Source organism: Oncorhynchus keta, chromosome 21, assembly GCF_023373465.1.
Source record: "Oncorhynchus keta strain PuntledgeMale-10-30-2019 chromosome 21, Oket_V2, whole genome shotgun sequence".
Taxonomy (NCBI): Eukaryota; Metazoa; Chordata; class Actinopteri; order Salmoniformes; family Salmonidae; genus Oncorhynchus; species Oncorhynchus keta.
The window spans coordinates 34,695,695-34,704,984 of NC_068441.1; the positions used below are offsets into that span (position 1 = coordinate 34,695,695).

General features: G+C 48.8%; 1 protein-coding gene across 2 annotated transcripts in view; it reads right to left on the reverse strand.

Moving 5' to 3' along the window:
• LOC118399689 (neurofascin-like) overlaps window positions 1-8,778 on the reverse strand; it is a 183,155-nt gene extending 174,377 nt beyond the window's left edge. Inside the window, exon 1 of one of the 2 annotated variants that reach the window (XM_052473750.1) lies at window positions 8,616-8,778. The gene's annotated coding sequence lies outside the window, so the exon portion shown is untranslated. Of the gene's footprint in view, window positions 1-8,339; window positions 8,483-8,615 lie in introns of those variants that run through there. The other variant, XM_052473749.1, reaches the window with a different exon arrangement.
• Window positions 8,779-9,290: the final 512 nt, after the last annotated feature.

Below are 9,290 nucleotides of genomic sequence, written 5' to 3' on the forward strand. Positions count from 1 at the left end.
TCCAAAAGGACCCTGGGCGCAGCCGGGATTAACTCTGAATGGTCCCAAGGAGGAAATAGAAGTAGCTAAAAGGCGTGAGTATGAGGAGGCAGCACTGCGACGCGGTTGTCGCCCCCAAAAAAAATATTGGGGGGCTAAAGGGAGAATAGTTATGCCAGGTAGGAAACCTGCGCATACTCCCTGTGCTCACCGTTGGGCTAGAGAGACCGGGCAGGCACCGTGTTATGCTATGGAGCACACGGTGTTTCCAGTGTAAGGGGTGCAGAGCCAGCTGCGACACATACCAGCCCTTCCTATTGGCCGGGCTAGAGTGGGCATCGAGCCAGGTAAGCTTGGGCAGGCTCGGTGCTCTAGAGCTCCAGTGCACCTGCACGGTCCGGTCTATCCAGAGCCACCTCTACACACCAGTCCTCCGGTAGCAGCTCCCCGCACCAGGCTTCCTGTGCGTGTCCTCGCGCCAGTACCACCAGTTCCAGCACCACGCACCAGGCCTCCAGTGCGCCTCGCCTGTTTAGCGCAGCCAGAGCTTTTCTCCTCTCCTGCGCTGCCGGAGTCTCCTGTCTGCCCAGCGCCGCCAGTCGGCCCAGCGTCACCAGTCTGCCCAGCGCCGCCAGAAGTGCCAGTCTGCCCAGCGCCGCCAGAGCTCCCAGTCTGCCCAGTGCCGCCAGTCTGCCCAGCACCGCCAGTGCTCCCAGTCTGCCCAGCGCCGCCAGTGCTCCCAGTCTGCCCAGCGCCGCCAGTGCTCCCAGTCTGCCCAGCGCCGCCAGTGCTCCCAGTCTGCCCAGCGCCGCCAGTGCTCCCAGTCTGCCCAGCGCCGCCAGTGCTCCCAGTCTGCCCAGCGCCGCCAGTGCTCCCAGTCTGCCCAGCGCCGCCAGTGCCGCCAGTCTGCCCAGCGCCGCCAGTGCCGCCAGTCCTCCCAGCGCCGCCAGACAACCAGTCTCTTCCAGATCTGCCAGACAACCAGTCTCTTCCAGATCTGCCAGACAACCAGTCTCTTCCAGATCTGCCAGACAACCAGTCTCTTCCAGATCTGCCAGACAACCAGTCTCTTCCAGATCTGCCAGACAACCAGTCTCTTCCAGATCTGCCAGACAACCAGTCTCTTCCAGATCTGCCAGACAACCAGTCTCTTCCAGATCTGCCAGACAACCAGTCTCTTCCAGATCTGCCAGACAACCAGTCTCTTCCAGATCTGCCCGACAACCAGTCTCTTCCAGATCTGCCCGACAACCAGTCTCTTCCAGATCTGCCCGACAACCAGTCTCTTCCAGATCTGCCCGACAACCAGTCTCTTCCAGATCTGCCCGACAACCAGTCTCTTCCAGATCTGCCCGACAACCAGTCTCTTCCAGATCTGCCCGACAACCAGTCTCTTCCAGATCTGCCCGACAACCAGTCTCTTCCAGATCTGCCCGACAACCAGTCTCTTCCAGATCTGCCCGACAACCAGTCTCTTCCAGATCTGCCCGACAACCAGTCTCTGCCAGATCTGCCCGTCAACCTAGATCTTCTAGATCGGCCAGACAACCAGGATTTACCGGAGCCTACTACCTGCCTGAGCTTCCTCTCAGTACTGAGCTTCCTTTCAGTACTAGGCTTCCTCTCTGTACCGGGCTCCCTCTCTGTACTGGGCTCCCTCTCAGTACCGGGCTTCCCCTCAGTACTGGGCTGCTTCGGTCCCGGGCTGCCCCTCTGTCCCGAGCTGCCCCTCTGTCCCGAGCTGCCCCTCTGTCCCGAGCTGCCCCTCTGTCCCGAGCTGCCCCTCTGTCCCGAGCTGCCCCTCGGTCCCGAGCTGCCCCTCAGTTATGTGGGGATCAGGGTGAGGACTATTAGGCCATGGTCGGCGGAGAAGGTGGATTATCCTAGGACGCGAAGGGGAGGAACTAGGACATTTATGGAGTGGGGTCCACGTCCCGAGCCAGAACCGCCACCATGGACAGACGCCCACCCGGACCCTCCCTATGCTCTTGAGGTGCGTCCCGGAGTCCGCACCTTAGGGGGGGGGTTCTGTCACGCCTTGGTCATTGTATCTTGTGTTTTTGTTATATGTTTGGGTAGGCCAGGGTGTGACATGGGTTTATATGTTGTATTTCGTATTGGGGTTTGTATTAATTGGGAGTGTGTATTATTAGGGGTGTGTCTAGTTAGGCTTGGCTGCCTGAGGCGATTCCTAATTGGAGTCAGCTGATTCTCGTTGTCTCGGATTGGGAACCGTATTTAGGCAGCCTGAGTGCGCGTTGTATTTCGTGGGTGATTGTACCTGTCTCTGTGTTAGTCACCAGATAGGCTGTAATTTGTTTCACTCGTTTGTTGTTTTCTTCTTCAGTTATTTCATGTACCGCATTTTCTTCATTAAAAGTCATGAGTAACCTACACGCTGCATTTCGGTCTGACTCTCTTCAAACAATAGACGAAGTTCATTACAATATGGTTAGGCATTATTAACTCTGAATGGTTAAGGTAAGGGTTAAGGTTTGGAACCGGCTTAAAAAAGAAATCACAAAAACTACTTTCTATTGCAACCTTTAGCACTTGAGGCAGATTGAAACGCCCATCTGCCATCCCCAAAGCCTCAGCAAAAGCCAAACCTACATGAACGTAACAATGCTCACGGTTGCCCCTAGTGGCCGTTTTGCACATCTTCTGACAGCCACAGACATGGATGGAATGCTGACTTGTCTGGGTGACCTGGCTGGCTGGCTACACAAGGAGGATGCGGAAGTAATTTGCTGTTTGGGCTAAGTTTCTCAAAAACATGTGAAATCACAAAAAAAAGGTGTCTGGACCCTTCTATACCATTCCCTTTACATTAAAAATGTTGACTTGGTTGTAAAAAATAAAACACATCCTTAAATTCACAATAAAAAATGTAAATAAAAAAATAGTTTTATATATATATATATATAAAGTGAGGGAAAAAAGTATTTGATCCCCTGCTGATTTTGTACGTTTGCCCACTGACAAAGAAATGATCAGTCTATAATTGTAATGGTAGGTTTATTTGAACAGTGAGAGACAGAATAACAACAACAAAAAAATCCAGAAAAAAAACTAATGTCCAAAATGTTATAAATTGATTTGCATTTTAATGAGGGAAATAAGTGTTTGATCCCCCTGCAATAATGACTTAGTACTTGGTGGCAAAACCCTTGTTGGCAATCACAGAGGTCAGACATTTCTTGTAGTTGGCCACCAGGTTTGCACACATCTCAGGAGGGATTTTGTCCCTCTCCTCTTCTTTCTGATTGAGAGGGGGTCAAATACTTATTTCCCTCATTAAAATGCAAATCAATTTATAAAATAAAAGTTTTTTAATGGATTTTGTTGTTGTTATTCTGTCTCTCACTGTTCAAATAAATCTTCCATTAAAATGATAGACTGATCATTTCTTTGTCAGTGAGCAAACGTACAAAATCAGCAGGGGATCAAATACTTTTTTTACTCACTGTAGATGTCTCCAGGGAGCGTTGAGAGAGCGTGCAATTAGCATGTTGAGTTGCAGGAATGTCCAAAAGAGCTGTTACCAGAGTATTTAATGTTCATTTCTCTACAATGAGTAGCCTCCAATGTCGTTTTATTTGACAGTATGTCCAACTGGCCTCACAACTGCAGATCACCTGTAACCTCGCCAGACCAGGACCTCCATATCCGGCTTCTTCACCTGCGAGATTGTCAGAGATCAGCCACCCAGACAGCTGATGAAACTGAGGACTATTTCTGTCTGTAATAAAGCTGTTTTGTGGGGAAAAACTGATTCTGATTGGCTGGGCCCGGCTCCCCAGTGGGTGGCTGGCTCCCAGGCCCACCCATGGCTACGCCCCTGCCCGGTCATGTGAAATCCATAGATTAGGGCCTCATGGATTTATTACAATTGACTGATTCCTTATATGAACTGTAACTCAGTCAAATTGTTGAAATTGTTGCATGTTGCGTTTATATTTTTGCTCAATAATACTTCCGGCACCGACAGAGATGTCCACCTCGCTTCACGTTCCTAGGAAACTATGCAGTATTTTGTTTTATTACATGTTATTTCTTACATTGGTACCCCAGGTAATCTAAGGTTTCATTCATACAGTCGGGAAGAACTACTGAATATAAGAGCAACGTCAACTCACCATCAGTGCGACCAGGAATATGACTTTCCCGAAGCGGATCCTGTGTTCTGCCTTTCACCCAGGACAACAGAATGGTTCCCAGTCTGCGATCCAAAACACCTATGTCGTAAAAGCGGCAAACGAAGCGGTCCTCTGGTCAGGCTCCGGAGATGGGCACATCGCGCACCACTCCCTAGCATACTACTCGCCAATGTCCAGTCTCTTGACAACAAGGTTGATGAAATCCGAGCAAGGGTAGCATTCCAGAGAGACATCAGAGACTGTAACATTCTTTGCTTCACGGAAACATGGCTCACTCGAGAGACGGCTAATGGAATCGGTGCAGCCAGCTGGTTTCTTCACGTATCGCGCCGACAGAAACAAACATCTTTCTGGTAAGAAGAGGGGCGGGGGCGTATGCCTTATGATTAACGAGACGTGGTGTGATCATAACAACATACAGGAACTCAAGTCCTTCTGTTCACCTGACTTAGAATTCCTCACAATCACATGTCGACCGCATTATCTACCAAGGGAATTCTCTTCGATTATAATCACAGCCGTACATATTCCATATTCATACTCAGGTCTGTTCAACGCTGGTCCGACCAATCTGATTCCACGCTTCAAGACTGCTTTGATCAGGTGGACTGGGATATGTTCCGCATTGCTTCCAACAACAACATTGATGAATATGCTGATTCGGTGAGCGAGTTCAGTAGAAGGTGCATTGACGATGTAGTTCCAATAGCAACGATTAAAACATTCCCAAACCAGAAACCGTGGATTGATAGCAGCGTTCGCGTGAAACTGAAAGCGCGAACCACTGCTTTTAACCAGGGCAAGGTGACCGGAAACATGACCAAATACAAACAGTGTAGCTATTCCTTCCGCAAGGCAATCAACCAAGCTAAGCTTCAGTATAGAGACAAAGTAGAGTCACAATTCAACGGCTCAGACACAGGTATGTGGCAGGGTCTACAGTCAATCACAGTTTACAAAAAGAAAACCAGCCCCGTCACGGACCAGGATGTCTTGCTCCTAGGCAGACTAAATAACTTGTTTTGCCTGCTTTGAGAACAATACAGTGCCACTGACAGGCCCCGCAACCAAAACCTGCGGACTCTCCTTCACTGCAGCCGACGTGAGTAAAGCATTTAAACGTGCTAACCCTCGCAAGGCTGCAGGCCCAGACGGCATCCCCAGCCGCGTCCTCAGAGCATGCGCAGACTAGCTGGCTGGTGTGTTTACGGACATATTCAATCAATCCTTATCCCAGTCTGCTGTTCCCACATGCTTCAAGAGGGCCACCATTGTTCCTGTTCCCAAGAAAGCTAAGGTAACTGAGCTAAACGACTACCGCCCCGTAGCACTCACTTCCGTCATCATGATGTGCTTTGAGAGACTAGTCAAGGACCATATCACCTCCAGCATACCTGACACCCTAGACCCACTCCAATTTGCTTACCGCCCAAATAGGTCCACAGACGACGCAATCTCAACCACACTGCACACTGCCCTAACCCATCTGGACAAGAGGTATACATACCTATGTGAGAATGCGGTTCATCGACTACAGCTCAGTATTTAACACCATAGTACCCTCCAAATTCGTCATCAAGCTCGATACCCTGGGTCTCGACCCCGCCCTGTGCAACTGGGTACTGGACTTCCTGACGGGCCGCCCCCAGGTGGTGAGGGTAGGTAACAACATCTCCACCCCGCTGATCCTCAACACTGGGGCCCCACAAGGGCGCGTTCTGAGCCCTCTCATGTACTCCCTGTTCACCAACGACTGCGTGGCCATGCACACCTCCAACTCAATCATCAAGTTTGCGGACGACACTACAGTGGTATGCTTGATTACCAACAATAACGAGACGGCCTACAGGCAGGACCGGAGGGCACTCGGAGTGTGGTGTCAGGAAAATAACCTCACACTCAACGTCAACAAAACAAAGTAGATGATTGTGGACTTCAGGAAACAGCAGAGGGAGCACCCCCCTATCCATATCGATGGGACACTAGTGGAGAGGGTAGTAAGTTTTAAGTTACACATCACGGACAAACTGAATTGGTCCACCCACAATGACAGCGTCGTGAAGAAGGCGCAGCAGCGCCTCTTCAACCTCAGGAGGCTGAAGAAATTCGGCTTGTCACCAAAAGCACTCACAAACTTCTACAGATGCACAATCGAGAGCATCCTGTCGGGCTGTATCACCGCCTGGTACGGCACTGCTCCACTTACAACCGTAAAGCTCTCCAGAGGGTAATGAGGTCTGCACAACGCATCACCAGGGGCAAACTACCTGCCCTCCAGGACACCTACACCATCCGATGTCACAGGAAGGCCATAAAGATCATCAAGGACAACAACCACCCGAGCCACAGCCTGTTCACCCCGCTATCATCCAGAAGGTGAGGTCAGTACAGGTGCATCAACGCAGGGACCGAGAGACTGAAAAACAGCTTCTATCTCAAGGCCATCAGACTGTTAAACAGCCACCACTAACATTGAGTGGCTGCTGCCAACTCACTGACTCAACTCCAGCCACTTTAATAATGGGAATTGATGGAAATTGATGGACAATATATCACTAGCCACTTTAAACAATGCTACTTAATATAATGTTTACATACCCTACATTACTCATCTCATATGTATATACTGTACTCGATACCATCTACTGCATCTTGCCTATACAGTTCTGTACCGTCACTCATTCATATAACTTTATGTACATATTATTTATCCCTTTACACTTGTGTGTATAAGACAGTAGTTTGGGAATTGTTAAATTAGATTACTCGTTGGTTATTACTGCATTGTCGGAACTAGAAGCACAAGCATTTCGCTACACTCGCATTAACATCTGCTATCCATGTGTATGTGACAAATACATTTGATTTGATTTGTTTTGTGTGCAGTTAAAGCAGCAATCAGCAGTAGAAACAATAACAAAGCGGCCTCCCTGGTCAACAGCTGAGGAATGGAGCTGAAGAAAAATGTAATCACTCTCAAATTCACAGACAGAGCTATGGATGCAAGGCTTGACCATCAATGATATCAATATTATAGTTTTAACCATGTTTTGAAGCTATATAGTGTTTGCTTATATTTTCTTTGTTAACAAACATTGGCGTAAACAAGCCTATATTTGGGGTTCTGATGGGGTACGACAGTTGACGCATTTCTAAGTAATATTCTTCCAGAATCAAGTGGAGCAGCGGTCTAAGGCACTGCATCACAGTGCGAGAGGTGTCACTACAGACCCGGGTCTGATCCCGGGCTGTATCACAACAGGCCGTGATCAGGAGTCCCATAGGGCGGCGTGCAACTGGCCCGGCGGCGTCCGGGTAAGGGGAGTGTTTGGTCAGGGGGGCTTTACTTTGTTCATTGCGCTCTAGCGACTCCTTGTGGCGGGCCAGGTGCCTGCAGGCTGCCCTCGGTCGTCAGGTGAACGGTGTTAAACATGCATGCGGGTGTTAAGAAGCGGTTTGGCGGGCCATGTTTAGGAGGACGTATGTCCCGAGCCCGTTGGGGATTTACAGCAAGGAGACAAGATCAAAATGGAATATGACAAAATCAGGGAGAAAAAGAGGGGCAAAATACTTTTAAAAATAAATTATAATAATCAATGCATACATGTCATTAATTTAGAAGTCCAAAAAGGGATGTAGCAACTGCTGATTGCCCCTTTAAGGGCAAGGCCAGCTGCTTTGTTTTGAGCCAGTTGCAGCTTTGCCAGGTCTATCTTTACTGCACCTTAACATATTACCAGACATTAATCCAGATGTATTTTAAGACCCGTTTATTGTTAATTAACCATTAAATGTGTAGGCCTAGCTAATTTGTGTTTACAGAGAGGCCTAGCGGATGAATGAATCACAATCAGAACGCTGAATAGAAGAGCTATGGGCCGCACGTAGCTCGTTTGGTGACATGACGTGATTCAGATAACCAAACGAAACCCCTGAATTATCTCTGCATGACCAGCCTCCCCAAAGACTCTCTGTGGCGACAACACTCACATTCACTTCGAGGAGTGCTATCATCCTCCCTATCTAGAGCATAAGTTACAGTACCAGCCACCCTCCCGCAGCTGCCGGCCTTACAAAACATCCATGTTGGCAATCATTAAATAGCTATTGTGTCTCCTTCAATATTGTGTCAAACATCACAACTACCTATAAAAGACTTACATGTGACTGGTGTGTGGAAATAAACGACTGTATACTGACCCTGTTTATAATCTGCCCAGAGCAGCATCATCCATCCATGCGCAGCGCATTAGGCTCGGCAACGTGAGAAGGCTGCACCCGGTCAAGAACGACTGCAGATGGCTGTACCGAAAACATCGACCATCTTTACCGAAGCTGCGGCATCCCTTCACAGCATAATTTCATCTCGACATCTTCAAATATTCATAAACCCGTTAGCCACTAGGCAATATGACACTATGCGAAAGTATGACCTATTATTAGAAGCCTGTTAGAGGAATGCTGTTTCTTACTTACCTGAGTGCCTGTGGCGTGACCGCAGATATTTCGCTGTTCCCTCTCTTTTCTCCGCTGTGTGTGTCAGCTCTGCAGTAGCATGTGTGAAAGTGTGTGAAAGTGTGTGCTTGTGCTCGTTATTTCGTGTAATGCGGTACAGGTCTCTCTCACTCTCTCTCTCCCTGTTCCTCCTCTCTCGCTATCCGTGAAGCCGCAATCACATCTTCGGCTGGTGCGCGCTCCCGGTCAGTGGGTCGATGTGAGTACATGACGCGGGCGTCCTGGGGTAGCGCTGGACAGGTGTTGAGGGGCGGGGAAGGAGAATAGAGAGGTTGACTGGTGACAGTAAAGACTGCTGGTGCGGTGCTATTTATTTAAGGAGAGGTGGAAGTTACAGAGGAGTTATTGTTTTATTTCATTTGATTGTTTTCTGGAATAACTCAGACAGAGAGCTGTGGATTACTCCATACAGCCATATCTGTTCCCTCATTGCCCCATTCTCAGTGTGTGTGTGTGTGTGTGTGTGTGTGTGTGTGTGTGTGTGTGTGTGTGTGTGTGTGTGTGTGTGTGTGTGTGTGTGTGTGTGTGTGTGTGTGTGTGTGTGTGTGTGTGTGTGTGTGTATGTGTGTGTGCATGCGTGTGTTTGTGTGTTTGGGGGTCTTATTGTAATCTTCAAACGTGAACTCTACATGTTGA